Here is a 19,944-nt window from a genome sequence, read left to right on the forward strand (position 1 = left end):
GTCTTGCAGAATACACTCATTTACTTCGGCTCCTCGTGATCAACGCTACAGTAGAAGTGAGATACATAAAGTTGACAGTGTGAGGACAGACATGCTGGCACAACGCTGCAACTACACAGTGTTACCAGATAAAATGATGCTGCGGAATCGAAAGTGTAGTACGGACTTTGCCATAGTAGCAGACAGCTGCTAATTTCGGACCATGACCGTGGATTACACTTCGGTCAGTGCTGGTTAGAGTGTTGCAAATGTAAATGGAAGGCTTTGTTTGATTGTCTTGTGCTGATGCTGTCTGAATAAATTATGCCATTGGATAAAAAGCGGTTTAGTTTTGAGACCTAACCCACGAGGGGGGAAGGCACAGTGGTGTGCTTCAGGAATTCCAAGCAATAAAACACAAAAAACAACCCCGGAAGGGTTCGAACAGCTACTTTCATGCAGAGACATGCATTTGGAATCTGTTTATCGTTACGGGGTCAAACAAGAGGGTAACATTACTGAAACAATGATCAGGCTACTTAGTATATAATAGAGCATACATATTTCAAGGAGGAAACGTATGAAGACTTAGACTTCCTCGTTATCAATATGTGCAGCATATCTTTCGTGTTAACGAAAGTAATATCCCGCTTTACCTCTTCTTACGTCTCAAATGAAATGAATGCCATGAGGAATCAAATATTTGTTGACTGCGTCTCTTCTTGCTTCCATCCTTACCAACATATTTCTTCATTCTCGTGGTAATCATGACATTCTATGTGTATGCTGCAAAAGATTGCACGTGGACAAATTCGACATCGAGGTGCAAAGCATTTGGTATCTTACATTATATTCAATTCGAATAAGTTTCCGATGTATTTTTACTTCGTTTGTATTTTTAGATGATTATGAACGTTACGGAAAATTATCTCACATGCTTTATGTTGAATGAGAAACATTGAATGACCCGTTTTGCTTTCCCTACGTTGAAACGATATAATGTCGGCGTCAACAGCCTTCTTCCACGCCGGAATCTGAAGCTTGTATCATTCTGGATTAATGATAATTGAATGTCTCAAATGTATACATAGCCCACAAGGCGACGTCAGAAACCATCAGGGGAGAACGCTGCATAAAAGCCAAACGTGCGCACGCGTCTCCACTCTGAAGAACCGTATCGGAGAATCACGGCAAGCATTTCGCTGAAGAGCTGCCTCGTAAGAGAGCCGAGAAATGGCAGCGTCGTAGCAAGTATTTGTCAACACTCTGATAGTGCATTTACTTCCGGGTGTAGGACGGCATTACCTCACTAAATTCACTAGACATTCGGTTTCCACATCGAAGACTCGTACGATATAATCCACTGTAAGATGACACAATTAGAAAGTGTATTTAATTTCTGGACTCCAAGAACGGCGTCCTTCACATAAGTAACACCTGTTTGTGTGTGCATTCGGGAGGACGACAGTGCAATCCCGCGCCCGGCCATCCTGATTTAGGTTTTCAGTAATTTCCCTAAAATCGCTTCAGGCAAATGCCGGGATGGTTCCTTAGAAAGGGCACTGCCGATTTCCTTCCCTATCCTTCCCCAATCCGAGCTTGTGCTCCGTCTCTAATGACATCATTATCGACGGGACGTTAAAACAGTAATCTCCTCCTCCTCTGTTTGTGTGTTTAAGGTTGCGTTTTGAGGCTCAGGCAACATCGCAGTGACTATAGTCCGTCTCTTGTCGCCAGTGTGTCGTTAGCTCAGAGGTTCCCTTGTGCGTTGCACTGATCGTACTATATGACATAGCAGTTCCAATCACGGTAGAAGCCGCTGACTACAACCTTTTATTTTCCATTTTAATTAATGGAGTTGCAAAGTGCTAGTAAAAATTCGTTATACGGAATCTGAAGAATGCCTTTAAACATCAATCTTCGTCCGATTTCGACTTAGTAAATTAATATCATTGATGCCTGTTTTGCAAATGCCGAGGTGCTTCACTGTAAAATAGATCCTGAAAAGATTCAAACCGACTGTCAACGATATAAATTTGAGCTTTGTTCGTCATATAGGTCTAACATGTCAGAAGGTTGTTTATGAAGTGCACATGTCGATTAATATACTTCCCCTCTTCTAAATTTTTGCAACAGCATTTAACTGTAGACGTTTTCTAACACCGGCGTTAGCAATTCCTTTCCGTTCTCTGAAACCTCCAAAACGACAAATTTTTCTGGTTTAAATGTGATGACCTTAACTATCACTTCCGATCAACATTAAATACATCGTGAACCCATACATGGAACTCCAAATGTGCAGTGTTCCTGCACTGCTACAGAGCATGCATTGCAAGGTATTCACACAGTTTATCGCATAGACTTACCATAAGGAATAAAAGAAGAACTGTAATACACTTTACACCACAGACGCTCACTCTGGCTTGACGAAAACATCCGAACATTGACAAAAAGTTGCACAAATAATTGAGTTTGAAAGGGAAAGAAACGAGGTATGAAGCATTTATAAATTCATCGAATGTAGTGAGGTGGTTTAATTTCGTCCCAGTCTATAAAATTAATTTCGGGCCATACTCAGCTCTTGCCGATTAATATAATATAATACCCGCCTACTAATCACGGCGTCTGTCTCCGTTGCTTTTGAGCGTGAATGGAAATTGTAGAAATTTTCTGTGGAGCAACATATAATAATAAAGCGTTTTAAATCATCAAAAGCGATGAGCGGGAGCAGGCGCTTTCGATAAAGAACGGGGGAGTGCAGCGCCGCTGCTGTCGCCACGGCCGCTGCCGGTAGCCAGCAAATGGATCCCGGAGCTTTGCCGCATACGGCGTCCAGAGGACAGTCTGCAGGAAATCTGCCGCAAAATCGTTACTGGATAAAATTTTGATATCGGTGTGTCAGAAAGCGAAATAGATTGAATCTGCGCTACCATTACATTCACGTCTTCAGCATTCAGACAGAAGAGGCTATAAAAATATTTTATGCTATATGCTCTCGATCCACTGACATTAAGAACTGAAACAACGCACGCTACCGCTAGACCACAGGCGTAATCAGCCTAGGGTTTCTCTATCATGGGACAACTTTTCCTCCAGGAAGTGACGCAGTCTACAGTGTTGCCAGATTGTGCAGATAACCGGACTTAGAGAATTAGCGAATTGGCCAGTTTTTTTGTCCCATGTCGCGATCGGCGCGGACTTAGCCTCTGAAGCGGCCGGCCGCCGGTCGAGTTTTATGTCAATGAGTGTACCTCCTTCCTGATGGAATGACTACAACCGATCGGCTGTCGGACTCCTTCCATCTAATAGGCGCTGCCGATGTATGACTGTTTACATGTTTGAGCGGGTTTAATGATATCTTTGAACAGTCAAAGGGACTATGGCTCTGACAGAATATCCACAGTCAACGTCTAGCTTCAGGAGTTCTTGGAACTGGTGTGATGCAAAACTCTTATTGATGTGTGTATTTGGCGAAGTTAACACCAGAACTGATTATTTCTAAAATCCGCTTTGTTATTTTGGTGGATGTCATATATTCTTAAGTCGAGATCAAATACAGAGCGTTTATAAGGAATAATAGTTTCCTGCGTCGTGTTATTGGTATATAGTTGCAATATTTTGTGGTTGTTACGTTTATCATATGTGTATTATTTATATTCTGTTTAATATTTGAATGAACTGTAAAAGCTATATTTGCCTGTTCATGTTATAACAAAATAGCTCCAATTGCGTTAGGGTATACTACAGATTTGAGCAGGGTAGACGAAACGTTTGATCCTTCAACGGGAGAGCATGGCTTTCTGGCCTGGCACTGTACTGGCTGCAAGTCGTGGCTACAGGCCAGCCAGGCTGGAACAGTGATAGGCTGGCTAGCCTGGAGCCGAGGCGAGACTGGAGTAAGAGCCAGCGCTGGTGGTCCAAGATTGCTCCTGCATGGGACGGACTAATAGGACAGGAAGCTCTACCGCTCGTTTCTACGTAAATATGTCTACTTCCTCTCCTGGCATAAGAGGGCAAGCACAAATATAGATGAGGCTCCCTGTTGCAATGGCTCACTGGGAGAGATCAACTTGAGATAGAGTCATCGCTCCTATTGAAGAAGTTGAATGCTCCATCAGAGAAACTGGCAGAATGTTTTGAGTGCCGCATACCATTGAAACAAAGTGGCGGAGCAGCTACCTTGACAGAAGCACTACAGACAGAGCTCCTGGCCCACTCAGGAAGAGAGTGAGCACACATGGCTCTGAGCACTATAGGACTTAACATCTGAGGTCATCAGTCCCCTAGAACTTAGAACTACTTAAACCTAACTAATCTAAGGACATCATTCACATCCGTGCCCGAGGCAGGATTCGAACCTCAACCGTAACCGTCGCGTGGTTCCAGACTGAAGCGCCAGAACCGCTCGGCCACTGCGGCCGGCAGTGAGCTCACAGCAGGAAGAGAGTTAGCTAGTGTCTAAGAGCAGAGAAAATCCCTTTCTAAATGTATCGCAGTTGCAGCGAGAGACCAATTTCCCTGGCTGTGGCGACACGATTCTCAAAAGGCAGTGAGACGCAGGGTTGCGTGCATTACGATCCACTGTAAAACAAGGGCTCAACGTGTGTTTCGTGGGGAAACGTCATTTTCACTGACTTGAATGTGTTTCGCACGAATAACGACCGTCCAAGTGTTGTTCACAGCCGCAAGGGACTCGCCCTCAACGATACAAGGAACTCTCGACAGCGATAAGTATGCTCACAAATAGAAAATGTGATGCTACGTCAGTGCGAAAGCTGTACGCGGAAGAGAAGTTTGTAGTGGAAGAGCCCGCATCTCGTGGTCGTGCGGTAGCGTTCTCGCTTCCCACACCCGGGTTCCCGGGTTCGATTCCCGGCGGGGTCAGGGATTTTCTCTGCCTCGTGATGGCTGGGTGTTGTCTGCTGTCCTTAGGTTAGTTAGGTTTAAGTCGTTCTAAGTTCTAGGGGACTGATGACCATAGATGTTAAGTCCCATAGTGCTCAGAGCCATTTGAACCATTTTGTAGTGGAAGAGGACCATTGTCTCATTCACAAGTCTGCCTTTTGTTCAATAGCAACTCTGCATATTGGTATAACGTCATAGACTGGCCGCCACATGTACCCTGTGGAAAATATGTGCGCTTAGATCGTGGGTGCGTTAACAGAGAACTGGCCACGACATCAACCAACTACAGTTAACACTCTTTGGGGCTGCTTTCTTGAAGCCTGAGAGGAAGTTGTTGCTTCAGTGTGTTATGTCGAACAGCTTATAAATTCTATGGGCAACGGCCTTGCCGCAGTGGATACACCGGTTCACGTGAGATCATGGAAGCTAAGCGCTGTCGGGTGTGGCCGGCACTGGGATGGGTGACCATCCAGGCCGCCATGCGCTGTTGCCATATTTAGAGGTACACTCAGACTCGTGACGCCAATTGAGGGGCTACTCGACCGAATAGTAGCGGCTCCGGTCAAAGAAAACCATCGTAACGACCGGGAGAGCGGCGTGCTGACCACACGCCTCTGCTATCTGCATCCACAACTCAGGATGACACGGCGGTCGAATGGTCCCGATGGGCCACTTGTGGCCTGAAGACGGAGTGCTTTTATAGATTTTATGTCAAGACGCACGACGGAAGCACAAAATAATCCGCTGTTCTGGATAATATATTAGAGTCTTTAAAACATTTTTATGTCGTCTTTTTCTTCTATTTTCCTCACTGAGATCCAGTGAAAGGTCACTTAGCACATATAAAATAAAATTTTGCTAGTTTTTTTCTTTGAGTTGCATTTTTAATTGAAATGAGTTTTTTTGAACATATGGTTTGTTAAATATTATCTTTTTATTTCATTTATAGCAAAGTAATCAGTTTAAATGAAGTTTTGAAAAATATTTTGTGTTATTTCAAATACATGTCTCTCTTTCCCTCCATCCTCCAAAAATTATGCAAACGATTTCGTCTTACATTTATTCATTGTTAATTTCTGCTCCATTCTCTCTCTCACGCTCTCTTGCATCATCACCATAGTTGCCGTTCTACCCCATTCTCCCAACACATTATGAACAAATGTAATGGTTTCCATTGTAAGTAAACATTTTCGTTTCATTTCTTTTTTCTTTACTGTCCTCTACCAGTCCCCTAACAACCAATGTCCTCTTAACTATAATACATTCTTCGTTCTGCCAACATTCATTCCCTTCTCGCTGTCCTAAGGTAAAACGAGCTTTTGCATACCTCTAAGTAACGAATACTTTGAAAACTGTGCACACTTTTATATTGCTCTTCTGTACTCCTCCGCATTGCTAGTCCCCTCCCTCCTTCCTGTTACCCCTTGCTTGACTGCATCTGCATGAATACTCTGCAATTCACAGTTAAGTGCTTCGCAGGAGGTCTCTGAAACAGCATAACATTATTTCTCTACCATTCTGCCCTCAAAAAGTGCATGCGAATAATGAACAACTGAACCTTACAGTGCAAGCACTGACGTCTCTTATCACAGCGGTGAGGTCTCCTTTGTGTGTTGTGGTAATGAAATTATCGTGGCTTTCAGCGGAGGAAGTTGGCCATTGGATTTAGTGAAAACACCTCGCCTCAATGTGAAACGCCTACGTTTCAGTGACTTTCATTCGTTTACTACATCCATGACACAATCTCCCCTATTCCCTGATGATACAAAACAATGTGCCCTTCTGTGAACTTTTTCTATGTCTTCGGTCTGTTCTACGTTGTAAGGACCCGACGCCACGCAGGAATATGCATAAAGAGGACAGGAAAGCGTGTTGCAGACGAGCTACAAACGGCTATACCGGAGAAAAACATCTTTAGAAATGGTGTCATGATAAGGCGTCTTGCTGCTTTCAGTAAACAGTAGATATAGAGATAAGATACAGAAAATAGTGAGGAACTGCAACTGAAAACACACGAATATGTTGATGAAATAGTATCACTGAAAACTGTGTTAACTGTGTTTCATTCAGCAACTACCCTACACTGAAGTATTTACGTTGTTGTCCAAAAATGCTATTGGACTATAACAAAAGACTTCATGTTTAACTTAGTTCATAGCACAAAACATCTTAGCTGTGCCACCAGATGTATAAGAACAATTCATTTTACGAACGTATACATATAATCATTTGAGATAATGTTTGTTGTGGTTTGCCCAGTAAATTATCCTCACGAAATTAGCATATGGTACTTCAAATCGCCATCAGGCCGCACTGATTTAAGTTTAAGGAGCAATCGTTCGACAGGGCACAGCCAACTTTCTTCCCGTCCTTCCCAGCTCGATTACTGCTTCGCGTCTAATCTCGTTTTTGACGAGATGATGTACCGTATCATTCCTTTCTTTTAACCCCAATGTGCCTACAGAAGGCAAGTATCACCCAAGGTTAATCGGTCGTCAAACCTGCCTAATATCAGATACATTGTCATTGATCATAGTAGTAAATCTCAGAAATTTCTTTCCTGAATGGTGATCAATTTAGCTCAAAAAGATTGTAGTTCAAACGATACAACTTGAGTTCGTCGAAACCGCTCACTCGGTACAGGGTGCATCCTACTTATCATAGCACAATCTATACTACAAACTTGAACAAAAGACCATAGTTAAACTCGCTTAAAGCAACATGCCATACAAAATCGCCACGAAGCAAGCTGAAACATAGCATTTCATCACGTGAGGCAATAATGTCATACTCACTAATTCGAGTGCAGAAAAGTCCGCTCGAGATAACAGGCTCTATGCCCAATGCGTCGCGATAACTCGGGTGGACGCTGGTCTGTATCAAGCGACCACTGGCTGATGGCGCTGAAATGGGTCTTATCATGAGAAACAACTAAGAGACCTTTCACAAACGTGTTTCCGCGAGATTTTTCTATTACTGGCTGCTTAGAAAATGAATGGAACTCTCACTGACCTTCAGTCAGGCTAATGCTCTTGGCAGACAGACCGAATACGGCTTAAAAAGAAAGGAAAACGATTGGTCAGATATCACGGTTCTGCATTCGCCCTGCATGTCCTTGACTACCGGACCACGAAAAAGTTATTGACTACAAAAGCTCAAGGGGAAGTTAATTCTTCTCGTACCATGTGCTGCGTATTCCATAATGACAAAAACATGACACTATGGCATCTGAAATTCTGTGTCTGATAGGACTCAGGCAAGCTTCTCATATCTGAGGTGTGGGTTCGAATCCCGCCAAAGTTACTAGTATTTAACAGCCACAAACATACGCTCTTCACCTCCAGTAACGCCAGGGAAAGAGCTTAGGACTATGGCATGGTTCCAAATCTACATTACAACATTTATCTTGATTGCTGTCTGTCTGGAGTTTAGGTTAAAGCCAAAGTCCAGACAGACGACAATCAAGGAAAATAAAATAAAACAAGCTTCATGTACAGTAAATAGGGATAAAGCCTAGGGTAGTATCAATTTACTTCATCAAAATATCAAGGGAAAAAATATATGAGCTTTTAGTGCGTTTCGATGATCTCAAAATTAATAATGAGACTGATATACTTCATCTGTCTAAACACTATGTTACTGTGGGGAAAGTGTCACTATAAATTAGTATAATTTAGCATCTTACCCTTGCAGATCTAACACAGGTAAAGGAGGAGTTCCATTTACACAAAGCAGGGGTATAAATACAAAACTACAGACGTCAGGAAATTTTCTGTCGATTAGCACTTTGAAGTTTGTGCATGTGAACTACAGCTAGAGGTTGTAGTTTTTATATTAGCAACAGTGTACAGGTCCCCATTAGGAGTTTGGGAGAAATTCATAAAAAAATTTTATTCCGTATTATCCTGTCTTAAGACACAAGAAGAAATTATTAATCTGTAGTGATTTCAATGTAAATTTTCTAAGCAATTCTGACGGGAAAAGTGAACCAGACATGTTTTTAATGACATATACCTTAGAATAAGTAATCAATTTCCCTACAAGTATAGCTCAAGACAGTAGCATTCCAATAAATAATGTATTTGTTCAGCAAGAGGATGTAATACTAACACACGCTTTCGCTGTGACAAATGGATTATCAGACCTCAATGCACAATTAACAAACCTAAAAGACAAAGCAGCGTGTACAGTTCAGAAACAATTAAGTAAAAGTGAAAGGTTCCTCAACCCAGCATCTATACAGCACTTAAGAGAAAGTTTAAGAAATGTTAACTGCTGAGATATATACAGTGAGCCAAAGGTTAATGATACATGCAACACATTTCTTGATAAATTTATATCAGTTTTTGAAAATTGTTTCCAAAAAAATACTAAATATAACACCAAACAGTTTACAAAGAAATTTTGGATTTCTATAGGTGTTTAACTGTCTTCAGAAAGAAAATGAAAACTGTATGGGACAGCAAGAATTAGTAAAGACCCAGAAGTAATGTTACACTATGAAAATTATTGTAACATATTGATAAAAGTAGTCAGTAAATCAAGAAATACGTGTGTTACAGATGAAATTAACAGTATGGAATGTTGTTTGAGGGGAAACAGGATAAATAACCATTGGGGTAGGTAGTATTACAATTAGAATGAAACCATCTTAATCAACAGTACACAAGTAGCTAATGTATTTAACAACCATTCCTTAAGTGTAGGCAAAAAAATTGGTGAGACTAGTTCAAAGGAAATAGCTACGCCATACACAGAAGAGTTGGAGCATAATAAGTTTTTGGGTGTATGTAGAGATAAGAATCTTAAATGTAAAATGAATATTTCATATTTCCTAATGTGACTAAGTTCAGCAACTTTTGCAGTCAGAATAATTGCCAATTTTGAGGAAATAAAAATTAGTAAGCTAACATTCTTTGCATACTTTCGTATCTGGTGTCATACTAAATAATATTTTTAGGGTACCCAGCATTAAGGCAAAAAGTATTCACTGCTCAAAAGAAAATGGTTAGTGTAATGTGTGGGGCTCATAGTTGCGCATCTTGTAGGTATCTGTTTAAAGGGGTACGAATTCTTACAACAGCCTCACAACACATTTACTCAGTAATACATTTCTTCTCTGCAACATGGACCAGTTAAAAAACAACAGTGATATTCATGATTACAATACCAGAAGAAAGAAAGATTTACACTATACTTTACTTCACCTATCTTTGGCACAGTGAGGGGTAAATTAAGCAGCAGTAAAACTTTTCGATAAATTGCCAGATGAAATAAAATCTCTGACAGACAACAGTAATATTTTCAAAAATAAACTGAAATTATATCTCCTTGGCAACTCCTTCTATACCAAAGATGAGTTCTTGAATATGAATGAATAGATCGATAGGTATAATATATGCATTCTGTGCCATTTAAGGCAATGGGGAAGGTAATAAAAATTTTAAGCTTAGAAAAGCCTTGATACATGTGTGCATTTCTTATGCACTTCACACATTCCACCTCATGATGGCTACCGTGAGACTGATCAGTGGAACTTAGACAAGTTCATTCGCTACTGACAGGAACAGACTTGGATTAATTTTGGCTCACAGAGGTGGAAGTTGCTGCTTGCAGAGACTATGTCTCTAGTAAGATTTCTTGCACTAATAATGTTATTTAAGTTCACAAACCAATCCTCATGTAAGGTCATACAACATTCATTTCTTATTTTAAGTGAGCTTGAGATATTGAAAATGTTGACACTGTAATGGGATTCGAGCTCAGATTCCAATTTCTATCTGGTTTTGAACGAATGGCGCAATTGTAACAACTAGTGAAAGGGAATTTGATAGTTGACGCCTCTTCATGTGGGTTAACAATAACGAAATGCGTGGTATCTGAGTCCCAGACAGCACAGAACTATTTGTTGCATTACCTCTAGCCAGACAGGTGCACATCTCGCTACTGGTGAAGATAAAATACATATTTCATGTCTATTTGTAGATGTAAGATAACAGCGAAAAGTTTTGTGCTCCAATTCTTGCCAGAATAAAATCATTCATAACGTCATTTCCAGTTCCAATATCACGCTATTGGTGAACATATTTGATATTTTTTTTCTGTGTTCTACTCCCCAGCCGTCACCACAACTTTACTTCAAGGCGTTTCACACGTGTGTCTTGCAGATTAATACATACCTTTCGTGGTTACTTCTCAGGGGCAATATAAGCTTTATGGGGTTCCTGGTGCAGTAATAAGAGTATCCTCATCTATTGCCCGGTGCGGACATTCATCACTGTAAACTGCCACTGGTGGAAACTTCAGTATTTTAGGTCTCTTCGCAGTATCACGTATTGTAATGTGAATTTATAAACGTTAAGAACTGTCTCATCTCCAATAACGTGTTTCCTACTATTTGTTTGACGATGGTATTTCTTTACATCTGCCATTCAGAGCAGAATTTTCTTGCAGTCTATTGTGGAACCCACTGTTTTTGTATTGTCAGACGACCGTACTGCAGAGAGTTTTGGCGTTTAGAGGACCTGCGATAGTGCTATTCTATGTAGGAGGTTTGAGTTAAAAGACGCCTTCAGTCACAACTTTCACAGATGTTTTTGTACATTGTGTAGTCAAAAATGAATTTACTTGTAATGATGAAGATGTAACTATTAAACAACTGACATATGCAGGAAACAGTTGACATAGGCAGGAAATAACATTAGAGTAGTTCTTTAAAATTATTGAAATAGCTGTGGGTTGCGAAATCTGTTCATTTACCATATATTCTGTTTCTTTTTATTTTTATTTTGTGGAGTTATATTCTAGTTGTTCAAACAGGCTTCATCATGTAACACTACCAAATTGTTTTCCAGATTGTTGATGACATGTTTCGTTTCCAACAAATGTTGTGCAATGACTGATTTTTTCAAGTGATTGAGCCTGAAAACATTTGTGTGTTCTTGAAAATGGATTTTGAGTTTTCTGCCTGTTTTCCCTACGTAGCTAGCAGGACAGCTGGGGCATGATATTTTGTACATTCTGCTGTTGTATTTTTGCGTATTTGATTTCATGTTACGTACGAGTAAGTGCCCTAGCTTATTATTAGTTGACAATGAAACCGTTACACCTATTTTATTTAAAAAAAAGGTTAGCAATTTTTTGTGGTATGGAACACAGGTATGGGATACTGGCTAATATTTGTTCTTCTTTCGCAGTGTGGCCTTCCTTTGTTTTTCCCTTGTGTATTTGTCTGTCTTTCGTTTTGTCTGGGTACACATTGCTTGCTCTTTGTTGTATCTATTTCTTTCTTGAGCGTGTTTTCTTCCAAGTCAAGGAAGTGTACTCTGTGTAGCATGGACCTAAATACAGAATTTCTCAGTTTGGTGGAATGGCATGACCAGTTGTCCACTGTTTGTATATGTGCGTTTCTGTGTATGCCGAACTTATTTTTTGTTGATGGTTGGTGAATTTAATCTAGGAAATTTGTGCTTTTGTTGTCCTCATGTTATATTGTGAATTTTATGTTTTTGTGGAAAGAACTGAATACTGCTAGTAGTTCTTCGATCTCACCTTTTATTCCGTGGAATAGCAGCAAGGTATCATCAACATGTCTCCAGTAATATATTATCTTGGTTTTGAGGCTGTTGTCTTCATTAAAGAACTTACTTTCCAGATGACTGAGAAATATGTCTGCCAGAAAACTTTATACGCTACTACCCATGCCACGACCCTCATTCTATCTGTAAACTTCCCCATTAAATGTAAAGTAAATGTGAGACAGTATTAGTTGCAACATGTTTTAGACTTCTGATGTTTCTCCAATTGGCAATTTTTTGTCTTTTATTAAGTATTCAAAGATTATGTCTATTATTTCTTCAGTTGGTACATTTGTAAATAGGATAGTTTCATCAAAAGAGGTAAACCTGGCACCTGAAGGAATATTTATATCTTTAATTTTAGTTGCCAATTCATTTGAATTCTTAACTGAGTATGATTTCTCAAACATATAGTACTGTTTCAGAATTTCGTTCTGTAATTGGGGGACTTTGGAGGCCGGTGTATTTTTAGAATTAACAATAGGCCTCAATGGGACTTGGGGTTTACGGGTCTTGGGTAGAGGTCTCAGTCTTGGAGCTGTGAGATTCATTAATATGCTTGTTTTTCTGTGAAGAGTAAATTTCATTTATTAACCATTTTTCTGTTTCTTTTTTGTAATTTTATAATTGGATCTTGTTTCAGCACTGTAATGTTGTTTTCAGAAAAGAACATCAGTGTTTTAGTGATGTATTCATCTTTGATCATAATTATTATATAATTGCTTTTGTCAGCTTTCAGTACCATGGGACTTTTAGTATTGAGTTTCATGTTTGTGCTGTTTACTAGCTTTCTCTCTCGATAGACGGCTTTGGGGGTCTCATTATGGTTACTTATGCTCTTCTGTACAATTTTATTTATGTTGTGTGCTACGACAGTCTGTTCAGTGTTATTTAGGTAAACTAAATCAGCTGTTTTTTTAGTGTGTATGATGAGGATTTTTAGTTAATTGTTAATCCGGGTTTTGCATTGTGTTTTAGCCCTTTCTTGAGTAGACGTTGTTCTTTTCCACTGAAGGTGATGTCAGTATAGTTAATGACACTTTCATAAAACTGTTTTGTTGGATGTTTAGCTGTCCTGTTGCTGATGCAGTTTTAGTAGCATGGCTTCTAATTTCTCTTGGTGTCTGTGTATGATTTCAGTTTGAATTTTGTTTACAATACTTTCAACATACTCTTCAGCAGCTTTTAGTTCTAATGGGTGTAGTGACTGAGGGCGTTTTTCATTCATTGTCATTAATTTTAATTCGTACCTCCAGTGTATTGAATGCAGCCATGTTTGAAGCAGCGAAATAATGACAAATTTGAGAAAAAAATGCTGCGAGTACGTCGGTTGCATACAGTCAGGTGCCACCTACACATTAAAATGCAGGAGTTGCCCGCTTTTTTTGCTGTCAAGTGTACTTCTACATCCATGTCGTCTGAAATGATGAGGCTATTGTCACGCATTGAACTCTTCATCTTTGCGTCAGTAGAAAAAAAAAAGAAACTCTAATAACTAGATATCAATGGCAGTCCGATAATGCTTATGCTAGAATTCTATGGAAAAGCTGCACATCAAGCCAAATGAAAAGTGGATAAGGAGGAGCCATACTTCCATAGACAAGGAAACAACTAAGTCAGTTAGCATCCATTTGAACCAAATCTGCTGTGTGAACAGCAGATGAAGTGCTGGCAGAGTTGAATGGATAAGGATACAGATATAGAAATGCATTCGAAGAAACCTGAAATAATAAGTATCCCAAAAATTTCAAAAGACTAAGCTGCTTGCGAAGAAATAAGAAGTGGATGACGACACCTTGGGGAGTCATACTTTTATGGTCCCAGAAATAAAAGGAAACTAGCCAGTATGCATTCGAATAATGTGTCTGCATTATTGTCCACAATTCGAACAGGAGAAAACTACTCGGCATAAAAAAATCAGCAAAACTGAGTAACGTACAGTGGTACACTACAGTACGCAAAGCAAAGAGAAACTGTACATAACCCAAATTTCCAGAACGATCAGCTTACTGTGGATCTTCGACTTCGTCAAATGTGGAATAACAAGTCAGTTCTGTCGAATACTCAGCTAGGATTTCTTTAAATCTCTCAGGTCCACTATATTTGTTGCAGTAAGTGATGGCTAAACTGATAAAAACTCAATGGCAGTCATATACCTTGTGGTTACTGTAGCCTCCAACAGAGTGGCACAAAGGTTTTTCGTATAATTTAACAAAATTAAAGCATCTGTGGTATAATGTACGATCAGTTAGTTGATATCTTAATAATTGTGTAGTTAATCTCTGAATTGCTAATTCAGCGTCTTATGTCTAATCTATAAACGCCAGAAAGTCGCATAGATTGTCACTAGTTTCCGTTCTTCGATCGACAATGTTAAATGTAGTTCTCTAACTTATTTCCCGATGACATGGTTTCCTTCCCTGCTGATAGAGCAATTTAATCATACATCATCGTGTAACGAACATGTATGACTATATGTATACGGAATGCAGACAACTTTGTTTGCCCTTCACATGTCATGTGAGCAAGTCATTGTCCCACATGTAACATCACAGTCCTCCCCATCCTTATCAGTGATGTCTTCACTATTACCAGTGACGTATGACCTCTGTCAATGACATCATCATTATGTGAAACGCCAGTATATCCCATCCCATCCCCTCCCTAACAATGGCAGTATAGTGCCAAAGTAAAATAGTCAATTACAGGCAAAGTGAAATCACAATATAGCCCCAGAGCACCCATCCTCGTTGTTGTCAAAAGTATCTGAACGATATGAATTTCTTACTTCACGTTCATGACTATGCAGCCAAAAAAGTTCACAAAATACATAAATCGCAGAATTTCTGCATCTAAAATACATCAACAAAACACACACACACACACACACACACACACACACACAAAGAAACACATATTACTCAGAACTTATTCCTAGATAACGATTCTGAAGGCTGAAATGAAACGAGTGTCCCAAATCTATTTTCATTTATAAACACATTTCGTTTAAAAATAACATTGTAATCAGGCTGATAAACTTAATGCACGGCCTAATTTAGGTAACATAGTGAGACTAGTCTTTACAAACTTATCACTGCAGATATCACATCCTGGCTCAAATACTAATCTCATCACGCAAGCACACAAACAAATAGGCCTTCTGAACTACTGAAAGTTAGTGAAAGAATGTAATTGATTTCATTTCTAAGCTCTGCTTATGGTATAAGGCACAAAGAAGCCTCAAATTTAATGTTTCCTCATCCAAATTGTTCTATGATGCTTGTCTACTTTAGAAATGGTTTCTTCACATTTAAAATACACAGAACGTTGTCATTGAAATCTGATGATATGTAATTGGTGGTTCATTGAGCTAAATGATATTACCTATCATTTTTACAAGTTTTCAGTAATGTTGAGCTGTAGGAAAAGTTAGCATTGTCAGCAAAATATGGTCAACAAGTTGTACTGAAAGATGAAGGTAATGCTCTACCACGTGTGTCACTAGAACGTCAGGCTGAGTGTTGTGGTATCAGTTATAACCAAAGTTAAGCAAATGTTTTGAGAAGTATAACAAACAATTGTAAGTTTTAAACTGTGATACAATTGTTTCGCTAAACTCGTTAGTAGCTGCAGCTTAATCTGAAAGTTATATCAGTGCTGTCAATGTATGTACCATGCATAGTTCTTAAAAATCTTATATAACAATTAAGCTACTTCAGTATTCCCACACTTGCTTTGAATGTATTACTGCTGCACTTTCATACTAAAAAAATAATCATATTAACTGATAAATATATGTGCACTTCCACCATTAATAAAAACAAAACTATATTTCCTATTAATAATATTAAGTATGTTTTCTTCATGCATTATCTTCTTCATCTGTGAGAACATGCTTTGCCATGTTCACTTTTGTTCATAGCTTCATTTTGGCTTTATATGCATTGTCAGCTACGTATTACTAAACTACTTTATGTTTAGCTACATGTTGTCTGTGCTCTTATACAATAGATTTGAAAATATCACTACACACTTCATTTGAGAGTAATAATTATGTACTAGTCTTTAAGTGTAAGTTATACAATAAGTTCACTCTTATAGTAGCTGTCATCTTATTTCTAGTTAATATGGGTTTTATAGAAGATTTAAGACGAAGATAAAGTGTCAACTGTTACTGCGGAATGTATTGTAGCCACATGAGTTTCGTACTGTCATATAATAATTTGACATGTAAATGGCATTGGTGGCTCTTAATCCACAGTTATGTTTCAGGTGTAAGTGTTAATTAAACAATAATTGCTCTCTTCTAGTAGTTGAAGCATTATTATAACTAATAAATGTTTCAACATCAACAATACAGATAATTTTGGTACGGAAATACCACTGAGGCGCTTAATTTGGGGTCCAAAGACATGGTAAGGCGTCAAGTGCAAGTTACATAATATTCTTCTCTTTTTGTAGCTGAAGATATGTTTTATAGAAACACAGATAACTTCAATTTTTTCATATAATTATCATTTTGTGTGTAATTATGTTTAACTGGTCAATAATACAGACATGTGAATACTGTGAGCTACATCAATATATATACTGTAATACAGCAGTATACTTATGTATTTTTGGCAGACATTTTATTTTAGATATGAAAATAAAATTATAGCACTTGACAAGCGTATAACTTTTTGAGGATAAAATTTAGTCATCACTTGCAAATTTTATTATGTTAATAATTATATTGTGGTATCTAAGACGAGTTCTCTGCAGTTGTAAAAATATAATGCAGAAAATGTAGCAGTAGCAGAGAGTAAAATTTCGATAAATAATCCAGACCTTTTAGATCTGTAAATATTTCATTTTAATGTCTGTTGTACCTTACAACGAGTGTGGCATAACTTTGCTTGTTGAGGAACGCAGCTGACAGTTGGATCAGAGAGTATGAGACGTAATTTAAATAAATAACACAGAAATCTTCCCCACGGAAATACTGTAACTTATATCAGAATCGTCAATAACTTTACGAATTTTCGATTAAAAATACAGGTCGCTAGAATAATTTTGCGCACTGTGCAAATTCCAGATTGTCGAAATACTTTTGAACAGGATATCATAACTGCCATTAGCAAAAATGAGCTAGTTGCACCATCTTGGACTTTTAAAAGTTTCCTGTCCTTTTTACTTAAGATTACTGGGCTGAATTCACCATCTTGGAGGGCTTTTTCTTAAATAGTTTCTGAATGGTTTTGAATTTCTCCCCACCGCCATATTATCTTTCGATTACTGCTTGCTGCTTGAATTGGGGACGAAGTTAGTACATTGCTGTGTTACTGAGGTGGAACATGGGTGAATTGGAATCAGCAGTCGTTGTTGAGAGTTTCAGAGTCGACATTAGGCCACGTTGGACTTCAGCAGAGAAATAATATACAACAGAATAATAATGCGAGGTGAGATAGCGTAGCCACCACAGGAGCACCTAGGTAAAAAGTAAAGTCCTCGTAAAAATCCCTGGGTAACGAAGGAGATACGAAATGAGACAGTATAAAAATTGTGAAAATGAAACACGCAAGAAGGAACACAGATCTCAGAAATGAAACTGAGAGATAGTGCAAAATGGCTAAGCAGGAATGGCTAAAAAGGCTAAATACGATGTTGTAGAAGTATACATAAATGTGGGAAAGACATATCCACCTAAAGGATTATTAAATAGACCTCTGGAGAAAAGTAGTGTTATGAATATCAAGAGCTGAGATGACAGGCAAATAAGGGAAAGCTGAAAGGCAGAAGTAACATATAAAGGGGCTACATAAGGGGAACCAATTAGAGGAAATTTTGTAGAATGAGACCAGCAAGTGGGAGAAGAAGAGATGAGAGATATGATACTTCTAGAGGAATCTCACAGAGCAATCGAAAGCATAAGTGGGAACAAGACCCTTGGAATAGCCGTCATTCCCACAGAAATACTGAGATTCTTCGGAGACCCAGCGATGGAAAAATTACTGCACCAGATGTGCAAGATGTCGGTGATAGGTGTAAAGCCCACAATCTTCAGAAAGAATGTAGTTATTTCAGTTTCACAAATAGGGGGTGCTCACATTTACAAGTCCTGCCAATCCTCAGTTTATTAAGTCAAGTTTTCAAAATACTGACACAAACTATGTACATAAAAATGGACGAACCTGTAGAGGGCGACATTGGGGGGCATAACGTTAGGTTCTGGAGAAATGCTGGAACACACAAGACGATACTGACCCACGACTTCTCTTAAATGACAGTTTGAATGGTGACAAACACATTTGTAGATTCAGAGCAAGCCGTAGACAATGTCGACTATACTCCACCAACTCTTTGAAATTTTAAAGGCAACAGGGACAGAAAAAGATGTCCTAAAGGTTACTTAAATAGCACTGTCAGAGTCGAAAGACGTGAAACAGAGGCCTCAGCTATAACGGAAGGGGAACGGGTTTGTAGCCTCCCCCTAGCCTTCTCTAATTTGTACAGCTTCCGGAACTCTCGGAACCGAGATGATGAAAAACTTTCTATGTGTGTATATCTGGGTCTGTTCTTTGCTGTCATTGCTCATTGTATCGTAGTCGGTACCTGTACTGAGTCATATATATTAAGACTTCTTCCTGTTCCACTCACGGCTGGCGTTTGAAAAGGACGACTCCTCAGTACAAACAATTATTACTCCCGTTTTATCGGTATGCGATATTTTCATAAGTGGGCCTAACAATGTTCGTAATGTTCAATCTGGCACCCATATTTTGACGATTTCAATGCACTTTTATACCGAAATACGGCGTCTATCTTCGAGAATTTTCCGCACAATATTCTGCTGCACTTACACTCTCGTGGCAATGATATAACCCTGTAACTATTCGCGCCCTCCTTTGTACATGCCTTTATCCGCTTGGTATTCCGACCTGAAATCGAGCCTTACATTTCATTAGTATTCAAATAAGGGTCATGCCATTGTTTTTAAACTATTTATTTCTAAGAAAAGAACTCAGCTTTGCTTTAAATGTCGTAGATCTCTATGTGTTCTACCGGAAACAGTTGCCTGATCATTACATTTCGTATTACTATGCTTTGTAAATCGCAGACATTGAGATTAATTATCTAGTTAGCGGCTGCTATGAATTTACTTTTCGTGAAGTACAGCACTTTAGTCATCTACATTATGGGCAACTTTCCTGTTTTCATACCGCATAGACATTTTCCAAGATTATCAGATGGCAGCATAAATACTGTCAGACGGAAGTCCATAGATAACAATATGTGAATGGCCTGAGATTGCAAATAATACAAATAAATCTCTGTCGTCAAGTTTGAATAACGATGATCTCGTTGCATTTATTGGGTAACACCTGATATTCCTTCTGTAGTCTACATTTAGGTTTACGGTTTCCACTTATACTGTTACTAAATTTTTCATCCGGTCCCGAGAATCGTGAAATGCTCCACACGAATATATTTCCTAGAGCAT

The sequence above is a fragment of the Schistocerca nitens genome, chromosome 5 (genome assembly GCF_023898315.1).
Source record: "Schistocerca nitens isolate TAMUIC-IGC-003100 chromosome 5, iqSchNite1.1, whole genome shotgun sequence".
Classification (NCBI taxonomy): domain Eukaryota; kingdom Metazoa; phylum Arthropoda; class Insecta; order Orthoptera; family Acrididae; genus Schistocerca; species Schistocerca nitens.